The following is a 20,013-nucleotide window of genomic DNA, read 5'->3' on the forward strand; positions in this document are numbered from 1 at the left end:
ATCTTAAGGTGTGAACGCACACGATAGCGAGAATACGCAGGAAGCCGGAGAGCCTCCTTGATCATCTTCCAGGGTAACCTACATTATGCCGCGGGAGCGGGGTGTGTTTTTTTCGACTATAGTCAAGTTGAGAAGCAGCGGTTTCCTATCTACGAAAATTTGACGGGGTGACTGCCCCCTCATCGCTGCTACAATATTCTGTGCTAATGAGCTAAATTTGTTTTAAAGAAGCACTCCGGGATTTATTTTTCTTCTTCTTCTATAGCATAGGCTGTTATTAGGAAATAATGTAGATGTTCTTGTTTTATCCGATGGGGTTTCAGCCATATTGATTGCAATTCCAGGGCTGAAATGATTTCCTAATGCTGCCTACGTTTTACATGAATTCTCTGGCTTTGCAGAGAGAGAGAGAGAGAGTGGAGTCTTATCACTGCACCTGGTCATCTAATTAGGCTGCTTGATCAGACAGATTAAAGGGATTATCCAGTAAAAAAAATTTTTTTATAAATATCAACTGGCTCCAGAAAGTTAAACAGATTTGTAAATGACTTCTATTAAAAAAAATCTTAATCCTTTCAGTACTTATGAGCTTCTGAAGTTGAGTTGTTCTTTTCTGTCTAAGTGCTCTCTGATGACACGTGTCTCGGGAACCGCCCAGTTTAGAAGAGGTTTGCTATGGGGATTTTCTTCTAAACTGGGCGGTTCCAGAGACACGTGTCATCAGTGAGCACTTAGAAAAGAACAACTCAACTTCAGAAGCTCATAAGTACTGAAAGGATTAAAAAAAAAATAATAGAAGTAATTTACAAATCTGTTTAACTTTCTGGAGCCAGCTGATATATATATTAAAAAAAAAGTTTTTTCCTGGATAACCCCTTTAACTGACTAGACCAGTGCTGCTCAGTCAGGATCCCTTTAGATGTTACAAAACTACAACTTCCAGCATGCCCAGACAGCCGTTGGCTGTCTGGGCATGCTGGGAGTTGTAGTTTTGCAACAGCTGAAGGCATCCTGGATAGGAAACACTGGATTGGACCCATGCAATTGTAGGACTAGTGATGATGAGTGTTCATGATATGGTCAAAAAAGAAACAAACCCGGAGTGCTTCTTTAACTACATCAAAATATTCAGCTGATTCTAGTTAACCCCATAAATGCTTTTGTGAATTACCATTTACAGATGAGCGAAAAACTTATTATTGTCTAACTTCTTAATTTATCATGATTGGTGAATGTACAAAAATAATCTTTCTCGATTCTTTTGTAGATTGGTAGGATTTTATCTTCCTCCTTATTTTCATCTAATTAATAGATTAAGAGATTTATCTTCCTCTATGTTTTTTCTTTCTTTAAATGACCCTTTAATGACCTATGATAGGCTCGGCGGTCTTTGCATATAGAGTGGGCTCTGCGAGCTGTGATCAATTAGCGATCTCAGTATGCAGAGACTGAATTGAAAGGGGCCGCACCCTTCAAGGGCCAGATTGGCACCCATGCGAAACCTTAGCCAGCTGCTAATCAGATTATATGGCAGCCAGAGGTTTTCAATTTAGATGAACCCATCCCCTTATCCCCCTTATAGGGCTACGTGTCTGATCATAAGGGGGTCGACCTCTGTGACTCCTGCAATGAGGCCCCGTTTCTCACCTCTGCACCCTACTCCTCCCTGCGCTCCACAACACCAGCCCCCATATTCCAACCTCCTCGTGTCGGATAAAAAGTTAAGTCACCTCCATTTTTTCCCATGTTTTAAAGGGGTTATCCAGGAAAAAACATATATATATATATATTTTTTTTTTATATTTATATATATATATATTTATATATATATATATATATATATATATATATATATATATATATATATATATAATTTATTTATTTATATAGCGCCTACAGATTCTGCAGCGCTTACAATTATGGGGTACAAACAAAGACAAGTATCAGACATAATATTACGCAATAACTATTCAAACAAGAGGTGTGGGGATATGTTGAGGATATGTTGAGGATATGTTGGGGATATGTTGGGGATATGTTGAGGATATGTTGAGGATATGTTGAGGATATGTTGGGGATATTTTGGGGATATGTTGAGGATATGTTGAGGATATGTTGGGGATATGTTGAGGATATGTTGGGGAAATGTTGAGGATATGTTGAGGATATGTTGGGGATATATTGAGGATATGTTGAGGATATGTTGGGGATGTGTTGGGGATATATTGAGGATATGTTGAGGATATGTTGGGGATATATTGAGGATATGTTGAGGATATGTTGGGGATCTGTTGGGGATATATTGAGGATATGTTGAGGATATGTTGGGGATATATTGAGGATATGTTGGGGATATGTTGGGGATATGTTGAGGATATGTTGGGGATATGTTGGGGAAATGTTGAGGATATGTTGAGGATATGTTGGGGATATATTGAGGATATGTTGAGGATATGTTGGGGATCTGTTGAGGATATGTTGGGGATATATTGAGGATATGTTGAGGATATGTTGGGGATCTGTTGGGGATATATTGAGGATATGTTGGGGATATGTTGGGGATATGTTGGGGATATGTTGGGGATATGTTGAGGATATGTTGGGGATATGTTGAGGATATGTTGAGGATATGTTGGGGATATGTTGGGGATATGTTGAGGATATGTTGGGGATATGTTGGGGATATATTGAGGATATGTTGGGGATATGTTGAGGATATGTTGGGGATTTGTTGAGGATATGTTGGGGATATGTTGAGGATATGTTGAGGATATATTGAGGATATGTTGAGGATATGTTGAGGATATGTTGAGGATATGTTGGGGATGTGTTGAGGATATGTTGAGGATATGTTGGGGATATGTTGAGGATATGTTGGGGATATATTGAGGATATGTTGGGGATCTGTTGGGGATATGCTGAGGATATGTTGGGGATATGTTGAGGATATGTTGGGGATCTGTTGGGGATATGTTGGGGATATGTTGGGGATATATTGAGGATATGTTGGGGATATGTTGAGGATATGTTGGGGATATGTTGGGGATATGTTGGGGATATGTTGAGGATATGTTGGGGATATGTTGGGGATATATTGAGGATATGTTGGGGATATGTTGGAGATATGTTGGGGATATGTTGAGGATATGTTGAGTATATGTTGGGGATATATTGAGGATATGTTGGGGAGGATATGTTGAGGATATGTTGAGGATATGTTGAGGATATGTTGGGGATATGTTGAGGATATGTTGAGGATATGTTGGGGATATTTTGGGGATATGTTGAGGATATGTTGAGGATATGTTGGGGATATGTTGAGGATATGTTGGGGATATGTTGAGGATATGTTGAGGATATGTTGGGGATATGTTGAGAATATGTTGGGGATATGTTGAGGATATGTTGGGGATATGTTAGGGATATATTGAGGATATGTTGGGGATATGTTGGGGATGTGTTGGGGATATGTTGGGGATATGTTGGGGATATGTTGAGAATATGTTGGGGATATGTTGAGGATATGTTGGGGATATGTTGGGGATATATTGAGGATATGTTGGGGATATGTTGGGGATGTGTTGAGGATATGTTGAGGATATGTTGGGGATATGTTGGGGATATGTTGAGGATATGTTGAGGATATGTTGAGGCCAATTAGAGACTGTTATAGGCCTGTCTGAAGAGATGTGTTTTCAGGCCACGTTTGAAACTATGGATGTTGTTGTTGAGTCTGAGGGATTGAGGGATAGCACTCCAGAGAACCGGTGCAAGAGTTACTATTCGAATATGAAAAGTTACAAGCATGGCAACAATTGCTGATGGGGAGAGAAGGGGTTAATAGTGTTGAAGTAATTTTGAGCTTTAGATCTCTGATCTCCTGTATCCTGCACATCCGTCTATATGACATTGGTCACTTGATTGACAGCAGTGACAGCCGTGACGTATCCCCCTGTATCTACGAGCGCAGATCTTGATCATCTTTGGATTCCACTAACTGCTCATTATACAGACAGACGTCACACACCGTGAGCCCTCAATTCCCAAAAGATCCTTTAGGGTCTATTCACACGCACAGGATTCTGCGCAGGATTTCAAGCTGTGTTCAGTTTACATTGAAATCTGCAGCAGAAAATCCTTCGCATCAAATCTGCACAGAATCCTGAACGTGTGAATAGACCCTCAAACTGCTTGAAGTGTTTACCAGAATTATAACCAGATGTATCATCCCCGAATCCGGCGTCTCCTACAGTTGCCCAAACGTCATCAATGCTATAATGTCAGGTGTCGGCCCCTCACGACCAGTACTGACAAGGGGAATGACCACTGAAGCAGCTGACCACAGGGGCGCAGCAATTTCTTATGGAGGAGACTTTGGCTTCATTCCTTTTGGAGAAGAGCAAATTTCAAAACATTCGGCTACAATGTGAAACCCCACCGGCCTGTGGAAGAGACCGGCTGCTCAGAATACCATCCCCCATACAGAAGGGGTGCACTGGTCCAAACACAAAGTCATGGAGCGGCCGATAACTGAATATCTGGCAGAATATGCCCCAAATCTCCAGGGCCGTAAAAAAAAAAAAAAAAGAAAATTCAGACTAGATGGGCCACATGGTTCCTATTTGCCAACACGTTGGGCCTCATTTACTACAAGGGGATGCAGTTTTCTTTGTGGGTTTTTGTTTCTGACAGGTGTTATTCCAAGGTATTTTCTATTGTACCTTGTATTTACCCATCTTTCTCCCACAGGGCGTAAACGCAGCGTATTTGACGCTGCGCAAAATTTATGGCAGCAGCGGGAAATACGCTGCGTATTCCTTGCTCACTATACTCACAGGGCTTTTCGGCAGCAGCCCTATGTGTGTAGTGAGTTTTGGAGGCGGAGCCATGTGCCGGCGGGTCTGCGACGCGCGGCTCCGCCTCCAAAACGCACTATACACATAGGGCTGCCGCCAAAATGCCCTGTGAGTATAGTGAGCAAGGAATACGCAGCGTATTTCCCGCTGCTGCCATAAATTTTGCGCAGCGTCAAATACGCTGCGTATACGCCGTGTGGGAACGCACCCTTAGGGTACGTTCACACACGCGGATTTTCGCAGCGGATTTAGCTGCAGATCCGCTGGTGAAGGCCCCCTCTATGCTGGCTTTACATGTGCCTGCTGGTAGTGGCAATACACTGCTATGAGCAGACACACTGCACCGATGTGCGCGGCGTACTCGCACATCGCGGCCGCTCTCCCTGCTCGGAGCTAGGCAGAGAGCTCCCGCGATGTGCAAGTATACTGCGACTCGCACATCGGTGCAGTATGCCAGATGGCAGCGGCGTATTGCCACTACGAGCAGGCACATGTAAAAGCAGGCACATGTAAAGCCAGCATAGAGCGGGGCCTTTACCAGCGGATCCGCAGCTAAATACGCTGTGAAAATCCGTGCGTATGAACGTACCCTTACACGTTATCTAAGCTGTTGGCTTTTCCAGAGCTCAAATCCACCACATTTTATGTGGAAACATTGGTAAATTTGTAGGTTACTTTGGAGACCCGCTTGTTTTCCCTAATGGTGTCACCCTTTGTATGGTTTTCTGAGTAAAATGGAGTTAGTAGGGATTTTTGGATTTGGATTTTTGTCGAAAATTCTGGCACACGACACATGCAAAACAAAAATCCCTACAAAATCTAATTGAGGCCCAATGTATGTTTCAATGGAGATTGAGTGATTCACATCGACAAAGATCACTCAACCTCTATCACTATAGATTTGGACGTCTCCTTGTGAGTTCTAAAAAATACCTGCTAGGTGTTTAACCTGCTTTATGACCCCCAATAATGTGAAGTTACGAGAAATCCTTCCATTTTTGGTCTCTTTTCCTGTGGACACTTATTGTTATTCTCCACTTCAGTTAGGTAGGCCTTAAACAAGCCTTTATTCTCCATATGATACATGTTCCAGTGTGTCAACTTAAAGGGAAACTCCGGTAAATGAGTACAAAGAGGTCCCTCAACATACGATGGTAATCCGTTCCAAATGGACCATCGTTTGTTGAAACCATCGCATGTTGAGGGATCCGTGCAATGTAAAGTATAGGACAGTGGTCTACAACCCTCTAGCCTAGTCTAGGACCCTGCTATGCTCTAGTCTAGGACCCTGCTATCCTCTAGTCTAGGACCCTGCTATGCTCTAGTCTAGGACCCTGCTATCCTCTAGTCTAGGACCCTGCTAGCCTCTAGTCTAGGACCCTGCTATCCTCCTAAGAGATTATACCAGGGACGTAGCTATAGGGGGGGCAAAGGTAGCAGTTGCATCGGGGTCTTGGTGCATAAGGGGGCCCCAAAGCACATGTATAATTGGCACATGAGCCCTGGTACAGATTTTGCATTGGGGCCCGAAGCTACAAGTTGCGTCTTTAGATTATACCAATATTATGAATTATAGTTAGATTTCCCAGAACCAAATCTATCCTCGAAAAGATCTAATGGGGCTTTTTTATAACAGGAGAAAACTCTTCACCCGGGGCCAGGTCCTCTCCAAATATCACAGCCACTAAACCTTCCTCCATGGAGTGTGAGAAGTGATAACGTTTCCTCCTGGACATTGGCGCAGTCCGCGCTATCACCCGTGGACACCTTTTGTTTATCTGACATGCGGCAGCACTTCAGGTGAATACGGGGGAGGAAGATAAACCGAATGCCGAAAAAATCCCTGTGCATCCTCTGCATATAGGATAAGTGTCGCCTCCCGGCTTATCAATGTTACCTGCGATAATTGTACATTTAATACTTTATGTATTAGTAGGATATATACCCTCGGGCAGAGAGAAATTACTCTGATATCTATTCTCGCTTAAAAACTTGTAACTTCTCCGGAGTCACATGTTTCTCTATAAAACTATGAATCCTATATATATATATATATATATATATATATATATATATATATACTCTCACTATATATTTTACCGTATAAAACATTCCTATTTAGCTTGAATCCAGTCTGGAAGAAATAATAAAATGCCCATATGCTCCAATCCTCAGCCCTCACATTCATTCATTACAAAGGAGAAAATAAAGATTTGTCTAAAATGCACAAAGTCCCAAATATCTATGAACTCACAGTATTAATCAATTCTGGGGAGATCTTAGAGGGGTTTACAGGATCAGATCTTCAGCGCCCCCTCTATACACTGATGGGGTCTTAGAGCCCTGCACTGTTTATTATACAGTGTATATAGCATAGTGTATATAGTACAGTGTATATATTATAGTGTATAGAGTATAGGGTGTAATGTATATAGTATAGTGTATATATTATTGTGTATATAGTATTGTGTATATAGTATAGTGTATATATTATTGTGTATATAGTATTGTGTATATAGTACAGTGTATATAGCATAGTGTATATAGTATTGTGTATATAGTACAGTGTATATAGTATTGTGTTTATAGTATAGTGTATATAGTATTGTGTATATAGTATAGTGTATATAGTGTATATAGTATTGTGTATATAGTATAGTGTATATAGAATAGTGTATACAGTATAGTGTATATAGTATTGTGTATATAGTATAGTGTATACAGTACAGTGTATATAGCATAGTGTATATAATACAGTGTATATATTATAGTGTATAGCGTATAGGGTGTAATGTATATAGTACAGTGTATATAGTATTGTGTATATAGTATTGTGTATATAGTACAGTGTATATAGCATAGTGTATATAGTATTGTGTATATAGTATTGTGTATATAGTACAGTGTATATAGCATAGTGTATATAGTACAGTGTATATATTATAGTGTATAGCGTATAGGGTGTAATGTATATAGTACAGTGTATATAGTATTGTGTATATAGTATAGTGTATATAGTACAGTGTATATAGCATAGTGTATATAGTATTGTGTATATAGTATAGTGTATATAGTACAGTGTATATAGTATTGTGTATATAGTATTGTGTATATAGTACAGTGTATATAGCATAGTGTATATAGTATTGTGTATATAGTACAGTGTATATAGTACAGTGTATATAGTATAGTGTATATAGTATTGTGTATATAGTGTATAGTGTATACAGTGTATATAGTATAGTGTATATCGTATTGTGTATATCGTATTGTGTATATAGTATTGTGTATATAGTATTGTGTATAAAGTATAGTGTATATATTATAGTGTATATAGTATTGTGTATATAGTATAGTGTATATAGTATAGTGTATATAGCATAATGTATATAGTACAGTGTATATAGTATTGTGTATATAGTATAGTGTATATAGTACAGTGTATATAGTATTGTGTATATAGTATAGTGTATACAGTATAGTGTATATAGTGTATATAGTATATAGTGTATATTGTATAGTGTATATAGTATAGTGTATATAGTATAGTGTATATAGTATTGTGTATATAGTACAGTGTATATAGTATGGTGTATATAGTATTGTGTATATAGTATTGTGTATATAGTATAGTGTATATAGTATAGTATATATAGTATTGTGTATATAGTACAGTGTATATAGTACAGTGTATATAGTATTGTGTATATAGTATAGTGTATATAGTGTATAGTGTATATAGTGTATATAGTATTGTGTATATAGTACAGTGTATATAGTACAGTGTATATAGTACAGTGTATATAGTATAGTGTATATAGTATAGTGTATATAGTATTGTGTATATAGTACAGTGTATATAGTATTTTGTATATAGTATAGTGTATATAGTACAGTGTATATAGTATTGTGTATATAGTATATAGTGTATATAGTATAGTGTATATAGTATAGTGTATATAGTATATAGTGTATATAGTATATTGTATATAGTATAGTGTATATAGTATTGTGTATATAGTATTGTGTATATAGTATTGTGTATATAGTATTGTGTATATAGTACAGTGTATATAGTATGGTGTATATAGTATTGTGTATATAGTATTGTGTATATAGTATTGTGTATATAGTATAGTGTATATAGTATAGTCTATATAGTATTGTGTATATAGTACAGTGTATATAGTACAGTGTATATAGTATTGTGTATATAGTATAGTGTATATAGTGTATAGTGTATATAGTGCATATAGTATAGTGTATATAGTATAGTGTATATAGTACAGTGTATATAGTACAGTGTATATAGTATAGTGTATATAGTATAGTGTATATAGTATTGTGTATATAGTACAGTGTATATAGTATTTTGTATATAGTATAGTGTATATAGTACAGTGTATATAGTATTGTGTATATAGTATATAGTGTATATAGTATAGTGTATATAGTATAGTGTATATAGTATTGTGTATATAGTGTATATAGTATTGTGTATATAGTATAGTGTATATAGAATAGTGTATACAGTATAGTGTATATAGTATTGTGTATATAGTATAGTGTATACAGTACAGTGTATATAGCATAGTGTATATAGTACAGTGTATATATTATAGTGTATAGCGTATAGGGTGTAATGTATATAGTACAGTGTATATAGTATTGTGTATATAGTATAGTGTATATAGTACAGTGTATATAGCATAGTGTATATAGCATAGTGTATATAGTGTATAGTTGTAGTGCTCTGTTCTTATTGAAGTGAATGGCAGTCAGGCTGCAGTTACCCAGCGCCACCAATTTACAATGATCAGCGTACGGCTTCACTGTTTACCTTATCGGCGTGCACTGCCTAGTGTCATTATCCCACTGATCAGCGTGCACTGCCTACTGTCATTATCCCACTGATCAGCGTGCACTGCCTAGTGTCGTTATCCCACTGATCAGTGTGCACTGCCTAGTGTCATTATCCCACTGATCAGCGTGCACTGCCTACTGTCGTTATCCCACTGATCAGCGTGCATTGCCTAGTGTCGTTATCCCACTGATCAGCGCGCACTGCCTAGTGTCATTATCCCACTGATCAGCGTGCACTGCCTAGTGTCGTTATCCCACTGATCTGCGTGCACTGCCTAGTGTCATTATCCCACTGATAAGCGTGCACTGCCTAGTGTCGTTATCCCATTGATCAGTGTGCACTGCCTAGTGTCATTATCCCACTGATCAGCGTGCACTGCCTACTGTCGTTATCCCACTGATCAGCGTGCACTGCCTAGTGTTGTTATCCCACTGATCAGCGTGCACTGCCTAGTGTCATTATCCCACTGATAAGCGTGCACTGCCTAGTGTCGTTATCCCATTGATCAGTGTGCACTGCCTAGTGTCATTATCCCACTGATCAGCGTGCACTGCCTACTGTCATTATCCCACTGATCAGCGTGCACTGCCTAGTGCTGTTATCCCACTGCTCAGCGTGCACTGCCTAGTGTCGTTATCCCATTGATCAGTGTGCACTGCCTAGTGTCATTATCCCACTGATCAGTGTGCACTGCCTAGTGTCGTTATCCGACTGATCAGCATGCACTGCCTAGTGTCATTATCCCACTGATCGGCGTGCACTGCCTAGTGTTGTTATCCCACTGATCAGCGTGCACTGCCTAGTGTCATTATCTCACTGATCAGCGTGCACTGCCTAGTGTCGTTATCCCACTGATCAGCATGCACTGCCTAGTGTTGTTATCCCACTGATCAGCGTGCACTGCCTAGTGTCATTATCCCACTGATCAGCGTGCACTGCCTAGTGTCATTATCCCACTGATCAGCGTGCACTGCCTACTGTCGTTATCCCACTGATCAGCGTGCACTGCCTAGTGTCATTATCCCACTGATCAGCGTGCACTGCCTAGTGTCATTATCCCACTGATCAGCGTGCACTGCCTAGTGTCATTATCCCACTGATCAGCGTGCACTGCCTAGAGTCGTTATCCCACTGATCAGTGTGCACTGCCTAGTATCATTATCCCACTGATCAGCGTGCACTGCCTAGTGTCATTATCCCACTGATCAGCGTGCACTGCCTAGTGTCATTATCCCACTGATCAGCGTGCACTGCCTACTGTCATTATCCCACTGATCAGCGTGCACTGCCTACTGTCATTATCCCACTGATCAGCGTGCACTGCCTAGTGTCATTATCCCACTGATCAGCGTGCACTGCCTACTGTCATTATCCCACTGATCAGCGTGCACTGCCTACTGTCATTATCCCACTGATCAGCGTGCACTGCCTAGTGTCATTATCCCACTGATCAGCGTGCACTGCCTAGTGCTGTTATCCCACTGATCAGCGTGCACTGCCTAGTGTCGTTATCCCACTGATCAGCGTGCACTGCCTAGAGTCGTTATCCCACTGATCAGCGTGCACTGCCTAGTATCATTATCCCACTGATCAGCGTGCACTGCCTAGTGTCATTATCCCACTGATCAGCGTGCACTGCCTAGTGTCGTTATCCCACTAATCAGCGTGCACTGCCTAATGTCGTTATCCCACTGATCAGCGTGCACTGCCTAATGTCGTTATCCCACTGATCAGCGTGCACTGCCTAGAGTCGTTATCCCACTGATCAGCGTGCACTGCCTAGTATCATTATCCCACTGATCAGCGTGCACTGCCTAGTGTCATTATCCCACTGATCAGCGTGCACTGCCTAGTGTCGTTATCCCACTGATCAGCGTGCACTGCCTAGTGTCATTATCCCACTGATCAGCGTGCACTGCCTAGTATCATTATCCCACTGATCAGCGTGCACTGCCTAGTGTCATTATCCCACTGATCAGCGTGCACTGCCTAGTGTCATTATCCCACTGATCAGCGTGCACTGCCTAGTGTCATTATCCCACTGATCAGCGTGCACTGCCTAGTGTTGTTATCCCACTGATCAGCGTGCACTGCCTAGTGTCGTTATCCCATTGATCAGTGTGCACTGCCTAGTGTCATTATCCCACTGATCAGCGTGCACTGCCTAGTGTCATTATCCCACTGATATATACATATACATACACACACACACATATATATATATATAGTAGAAACAGTGGCACTTCAGGTCTTTATTCACTCCACATCGAGCGACGTTTCGGCTGGCTCACCCAGTCATTATCAATTATTATTATTATATATTTTAATTACAGTTTAGAATGTTTTTAGTTAAAATATTGTAAACATTTCCCTGGCAAACTGTAATTAGTCAAGACTCATTGGCTATAAATGGGGTCTCCCTAAACCCTAGAATGGGGCATCATAGAGAAGACAAAATGGCTGCCTCCCCCTCCTCCTTCTCCTCCCCTAGGACTGACGCCCCCCTGACAACACTTCACCCTGTACATATAGTTATATCATTGCCGGAGGGACACAGCGCAAAAAAAAAACTCTACCAATGCCCAAAATTTGTAACTACAGAACAAACATAAAATTATCGCTGCATTTTCCAATGTAACTTACATTAAAAATAGATTGGGCTCCTCGGGGGACGAGCAGAATAATTAAACATTATCCGTAAAAAACAGTGTTTTAGTGAGCGGCTGAATATTACTTAAATATTGTCTCATTATATCTCATTCCCGCGATACAGAAGATGCTGCAGTACGATGTGTATCTATCTACAATACAACAATACACAATGTCATTATCCAGTAAAAAGCCTTTTCCATTAGCGCGACCCATTGTTATGATAAAAAAGGAATAAAAAATGCAAAAACGTTGTAACGAATGTGTGATTTACGCTTCTGTGTGAACCCGACAGGAACATCTGAGCACGTAAGTGAAGTATCCTTCAGACCTTTACATCTTGGAACATTTTCATGGACACTATTTGTTTTCGCACAAAACGCGCGTCTCTATCCGGTGAGGCTGCGGATAATATCACACAGAAAAACAGAAAAGTTCATTTTATTCAGAGTTTTAAAAGTTTTCTGATGTTTGTGTCATTTTTATGGTAAAGTTGTTCACCGGTTCTGATTTAAGTTTATGTTGGGTTGTTCAAGAAATAAGAGTCAACACTGCGACCTCGCCTCAACCGAGCAACGACACAAAACAGAGATTTCAGGTCAGTAAAGCGTTTTGTTGCTTGTTTGTTTTTCCCTTTGTGTTCAGGTAATTTTTTTTTATTTTATTTATACATTTATTTATTTAATTGAATTATTTATTCATAATTTTATTTATTTATTTTAATGATGTATTATTTATTTAATTGAATTATGTATTCATAATTTTATTTATTTATTTTAATGATTTATTATTTTATTTATACATTTATTTAATTGAATTATTTATTCATAATTTTATTTATTTATTTTAATGATTTATTATTTATTTAATTGAAATATTTATTAATAATTTTATTTATTTATTTTAATGATTTATTATTTATTTAATTGAATTATGTATTCATAATTTTATTTCTTTTATTTATACATTTAATATTTTATTTATACATTTATTTATTTAATTGAATTATTTATTCATAATTTTATTTATTTATTATTTTCTTTATTTATCATTTTATTTATTTAATGATTTATAATTTTATTTATACACTTATTTAATTGAATTATTTATTCATAATTGTATTTCTTTTATTTAATATTTTATTTATACATTTATTTATATAATTGAATTATTAATTTTATTTCTTTATTATTTTCTATTTTTATCATTTAATTTATTTAATGATTTATTATTTTATTTATACATTTATTTATTTAATTGAATTATTTATTCATAAATTTGTTTATTTTTTATTTTCTTTATTTATCATTTTATTTATTTAATGATTTATTATTTTATTTATACATTTATTTATTTAATTGGATTATTTATTCATAATTGTATTTATTATTTTATTACCTTAATTATTTATTTTATTTATAAATGTATTTTTATTTATTTCATTGAATTATTTATTCATCTTTTCATTTATAAATATATTATGTTCTTTAATCAATTGAACAAAGGATCTACAATAACACAGGGGAGGAGCCTATTACTAAACTTTTATTAAAGTTTCTATAAAACACCACTCACATGTGTGCATAACCACAACCTATAAAAATAGAGTGCTGCGCACTGATTTGTGGCCTGCAGAGTGTTGCGCACTGATTTGCGGCCTGCAGAGTGTTGCGCACTGATTTGTGGCCTGCAGAGTGCTGCGCACTGATTTCTGGGCTGCAGAGTGTTGCGCACTGATTTGCGGCCTGCAGAGTGTTGCGCACTGATTTGCGGCCTGCAGAGTGTTGCGCACTGATTTGTGGTCTGCAGAGTGTTGCGCACTGATTTGTGGCCTGCAGAGTGTTGCGCACTGATTTGTGGCCTGCAGAGTGTTGCGCACTGATTTGCGGCCTGCAGAGTGTTGCGCACTGGTTTGCGGCCTGCAGAGTGTTGCGCACTGATTTGTGGCTGCAGAGTGTTGCACACTGATTTGTGGCCTGCAGAGTGTTGCATACTGATTTGTGGCCTGCAGAGTGTTGCACACTGATTTGTGGCCTGCAGAGTGTTGCACACTGAGGTGTGGCCTGCAGAGTGTTGCACACTGAGGTGTGGCCTGCAGAGTGTTGCGCACTGATTTGCGGCCTGCAGAGTGTTGCACACTGATTTGTGGCCTGTAGAGTGTTGCACACTGATTTGTGGCCTGCAGAGTGTTGCACACTGATTTGTGACCTGCAGAGTATTGTGCACAGATGTGGGCCTGCAGAGTGTTGCACACTGATTTGTGGCCTGCAGAGTGTTGCACACTGATTTGTGGCCTGCAGAGTGTTGCACACTGATTTGTGGCCTGCAGAGTGTTGCACGCTGATTTGTGGCCTGCAGAGTGTTGCACGCTGATTTGTGGCCTGCAGAGTGTTGCACGCTGATTTGTGGCCTGCAGAGTGTTGCACACTGATTTGTGGCCTGCAGAGTGTTGCACACTGATTTGTGGCCTGCAGAGTGTTGCACACTGATTTGTGGCCTGCAGGGTGTTGCACACTGATTTGTGGCCTGCAGAGTGTTGCACACTGATTTGTGGCCTGCAGAGTGTTGCACACTGATTTGTGGCCTGCAGAGTGTTGCACACTGATTTGTGGCCTGCAGGGTGTTGCACACTGATTTGTGGCCTGCAGAGTGTTGCACACTGATTTGTGGCCTGCAGAGTGTTGCACACTGATTTGTGGCCTGCAGAGTGTTGCACACTGATTTGTGGCCTGCAGAGTGTTGCACGCTGATTTGTGGCCTGCAGAGTGTTGCACGCTGATTTGTGGCCTGCAGAGTGTTGCACGCTGATTTGTGGCCTGCAGAGTGTTGCACACTGATTTGTGGCCTGCAGAGTGTTGCACACTGATTTGTGGCCTGCAGAGTGTTGCACACTGATTTGTGGCCTGCAGGGTGTTGCACACTGATTTGTGGCCTGCAGAGTGTTGCACACTGATTTGTGGCCTGCAGAGTGTTGCACACTGATTTGTGGCCTGCAGAGTGTTGCACACTGATTTGTGGCCTGCAGGGTGTTGCACACTGATTTGTGGCCTGCAGAGTGTTGCACACTGATTTGTGGCCTCTGAGGTGGGGTTTGTAGATGCTGGAGACTATGGCCCTGACTCGGGGGAGTGTTGTTACAGCTGTTCTGTAGTATGTACAGGGGTACTGAGTAGACAGAGAACCTTTCATGTACTGTAACCATCAAGCATATGGTCTGTCTGAGCTTAACCGCAAAGACTCCTACAAGTTACTTGTTGTGCCATCTCCTCCTATGGGGGTTAACCCTCTACTGGGCCCCTCATACACCCACACTATATATATATATATAAAGCTATATACACCCTGTATCTCCATCTCATACAAGCGATTGGCACATTTCTCTCCTGTTTACATCTCGTGGCCACTCGCAGGATCTGCGGCTGATGAAACTTTGTCTGGATGTTCCATCAGGGCCCAATAGACACAATCTTCTCTGATCCTCGCTCCCCGGGGGGATCAGTGACTTCTCACTATCTACAGACTTTATTTTCTATGCAGCTCATTCACATTAACCGCTGGGCACATGGGACAGGGACATCAAAACAATGAGGCTCTGCCCAGGAGAGAAGGGGTTAAAATAAAGGAGCCACAGCGCTGTAAATAATACACGAGAATACGGACCATGTGACGGGGAAGATGATACCTGAGAAGTTCAAAGAAACAGGTGCAGAGCAAGAAGAGACGGAGGATGGAAGCTGCACACTGCCCCCTAGCGTCTGCTGCCGGCGTCACATGGAGCGGACAGAAATCTCACCTACTGACAACAAAACCGCCGGCGATCGATTCCAGAATGACGTAAATAATATAGAACAGTTCTGGAGGAGTTTGGGGCCTATTCAGTCCTGATCAGGAATCCAAACATTTATCTCATTTCGGCTGCAAGTTTATTATCTATATTTGTATCTAAATGTAAAGATTTTACTTTAGAAGCCATTGAAAAGTTTCAGGTGCAGTACCACCTCCGCCCACTTGGTGTGATATTGAGCTACAACCACCGGGGAGCAGAAATCCTTCTCTCAGGCACATGATTTATAAGTAACTAGAGCGCCACCTAGTGTAAACTATTATAATAACTATTATGTTATTATACAGCATAAAGAGAAAATATCCTGATGAGAAATGGGGGGGAGGGGGGGTGGGCACATGTCATATGAGTGAGGGGACAACTTTAGGCAGGCGGGTATATCATGGGGCCTATGGGGGCTCCGCCTACACTTTTAAAGGAGCCTCAAGGTTCAGAGACACTTTGGGTATCATTTTGTAAGAAATTAGGGAATGTGCTTGTGGGGTTCCTGTGAGGTGTAGTGCTGGCGTTCGTCTGATGTTCCTCCAGCACTACACCTCACAGGAACCCTCTTTGTGTGCCGAAATGCGTCGTCCGTTGTATTGTCCTGTGCTGGCTCGAGTCTCTCCATTTGTGACCAATTTTGTGCAGCGCCTCTAAGACCGTTTTGTTCTCTATAACCCTCGTTTTGATAAATTAAGCGCACAACGGACCAGCCTAACCCTCTGTAGATTGGTTTATATTGATGCGGGAAATAGACAGCTGTGATAAATCCCCCCATTGTACCCCTCCTCACCCCCAGTTAGATACATTGTATCACTCCTCACCCCTGGTTAGGTACATTATATCACTCCTCACACCCGGTTAGATACATTGTATCACTCCTCACCCCTGGTTAGGTACATTATACCCCTCCTCACACCCGGTTAGATACATTGTATCACTCCTCACCCCTGGTTAGGTACATTGTATCACTCCTCACCCCTGGTTAGGTACATTGTATCCATTGTATCACTCCTCACCCCCCGTTAGATACATTGTATCACTCCTCACCCCTGGTTAGATACATTGTATCACTCCTCACCCCTGGTTAGATACATTGTATCACTCCTCACCCCTGGTTAGGTACAATGTATCACTCCTCACCCCTGGTTAGGTACATTGTATCACTCCTTACCCCTGGTTAGATACATTGTATCACTCCTCACCCCTGGTTAGATACATTGTATCACTCTTCACCCCTGGTTAGATACATCGTATCACTCCTCACCCCTGGTTAGATACATTGTATCACTCCTCACCCCTGGTTAGGTACATTGTATCACTCCTTACCCCTGGTTAGATACATTGTATCACTCCTCACCCCTGGTTAGATACATTGTATCACTCCTCACCCCTGGTTCAATACATTGTATCACTCCTCATCCCTGGTTAGGTACATTGTATCACTCCTCACCCCTGGTTAGATACATTGTATCACTCCTCACCCCTGGTTAGATACATTGTATCACTCCTTACCCCTGGTTAGATACATTGTATCACCCCTTGTAGTGTTCGGAGGGGGGGGGGTTCTCGTCTGTCGCTCTGTGTTCTTTGGCGGCGATGATCGAGCTTCACCTGAACGTTCTGCGTAGGAAGCAATTTCTATTTGCGGATTCTTTTCTCGGCAGGAGGCCGCCCTTATTTTATAAGCATTTTTAGTGTTTTCTTCCTGACATAATTCTTATCGGAATGTGGAAACTAAAGGAACGCAGCCAAAATACAACCGCAAATGCCATCGCTTCATTATTTGTCCCAAATATTTGAGGTAGGCGGTAACATTGAAGCGTTAATGGGATCAGGTAGAGGACTGAGGCCCCGGGCTCTAAAGCCTGTAACGGGGCCCCACCTTCTATGTGTTGTATAATACTGGGGTCTTTTTAGGTATCAGCGGGGTCCGATTGTGGCTCTTGAGACCCCTGATAAAGGATCTGTACACAGTGGCCCTTATTTACTAAGAGTGTTGTGTAGGTTTCTTTGTGGGTTTTAATTCCCTATAAATTATTTTCCACGGTATTTACTAAGGTTTCCCTACATTTTGCTTTTTTTTTTTGCACCTGCTCTGATCTGTCGGGTTTTCCTCAGCTGAAATCCACAACATTTTATGTGGAAAACTTAGTAAATATGTAGTTTTTTTGTGAAAATGTAGGGGACATGCCCCTTCTTGGAGATCACGCCCCCTTTTCCAGACTGCCACGCCCCTTTTCCGGGTTTTCTTAGCAAAATGGAGAGTTAGTCAGGGTTTTTTCAATTCTGGCGCAAATTCTGGCGCAGACAGAATTTCTGGCGCACAACCCGACAAAACATGTGGGGTTTGCAATAGTAAATGAGGACCACTGTGTATACACGCGACAAGGACTGGTGCGATGGATGACAATATATGTATAGAACTGAAAAGAAATCTCTACATGTAAATAAATACAGATGTAGCAGAGCTGACCTTGTCATTGCATTGTGTGTGCATTATTGCTATAGGATTAAAGGGGTTAAAATGAAAAGTTATCCCCTATTCACAGCCAACTAGCTCATTTGTGGGGGTCCGATCATTGGGACCCCTATTTATCTCTACAATGTTGGGAAGCACCATAGAGGATGAATGGAGCACTGGCTGAGCCTTAGGGGGACAATCGACCTGTATTTTTGTGATTATTGGAGATCTCCAGTCGGACCCCCCTGATCAGTTCCTTATCCCATATAAAACATTCACCTTATAAGCTCTGCTACATCTGCGCCGTACAGCTATGACTCCAATAACAGCTTGTTTTCTGCTTTTTCCTCTACCTGGGAGTATAACGCGCGGATGTATTTACACTGATATAAGACACTTTGTGTCGCTGATGTCGTTACAATGAGTCAGTGCGGAGAATGATGAGATGATAAATCCGCTGCCTCATCGTCTGCAGTGGATGGGATCCATTATAGCACTATACATTATAGCAGTGGACTCCAAACTGCACAACTACAACTCCCAACATGCCTGGACAGCCAACGGCTTTCCAGGCATGCTGGGAGTTGTAGTTTTGCAACAGCAGGAGGTCTGAGCATGCTGGGAGTTGTAGTCTCCAAATTTTGCAATGGCGGTCCAGGAATGCTGGGAGTTGTAGTTTTGCAACTGAGCAGGCTGTAAGTTATAGTTTGCAATAGCAGAAGGTCTGAGCATGTTGGGAGTTGTAGTTTTCATTCAGCAAGAGGGCCGCAGTTTGAAGACCACTGCATAATAACATTTAACATGATAACGCTTCTTTGTCTGTTTATCAGGACCCATAAAGAGCTGAGCCAGTGACAGGAGAGAAGGCCCCGAGATATAGAGACTTCAGAAGAGCCGGCTCAGCTCTATAAAAGTTACACATGCATGAGAGGGGCCGGGGGATTCTCTGCGGAGAACAATGGCGCCGCCGCACTCTGCACACACCTCATTCTTTATGCACTTTAAGCAGAAACCTTCCCATCACACGAGAGGCTGTGACCTACTTGTCATTCGTCTGTCAAGGTAAAGTGCAGAATAGATGATCTGTACATCCCCCGTATCTACATGAGCCGAATTATAACATGATGGACATGAAGGGGAAACAAGACAAAATATCCTTCCATTATGTCCCTCCTGGGTGTGATCCTGAAAGAGCCAAAAAATCTCTGGGGTGCCACATACTCACCTCTCCCTGCTCCTGCACATACTCACCTATCCCTGCTCCTGCACATACTCACCTCTCCCTGCTCCTGCATATACTCACCTCTACCTGCTCCTGCACATACTCACCTCTCCCTGCTCCCCCACATACTCA

At 41.1% G+C, this 20,013-nt stretch overlaps 1 protein-coding gene across 1 annotated transcript in view; it reads right to left on the reverse strand.

Moving 5' to 3' along the window:
* DIAPH2 (diaphanous related formin 2) overlaps positions 1 to 20,013 on the reverse strand; it is a gene marked incomplete in the record, with an annotated part of 1,463,478 nt that overhangs the window by 1,951 nt on the left and 1,441,514 nt on the right.

The sequence above is a fragment of the Hyla sarda genome, chromosome 9 (genome assembly GCF_029499605.1).
Source record: "Hyla sarda isolate aHylSar1 chromosome 9, aHylSar1.hap1, whole genome shotgun sequence".
In the NCBI taxonomy this organism is placed as follows: domain Eukaryota; kingdom Metazoa; phylum Chordata; class Amphibia; order Anura; family Hylidae; genus Hyla; species Hyla sarda.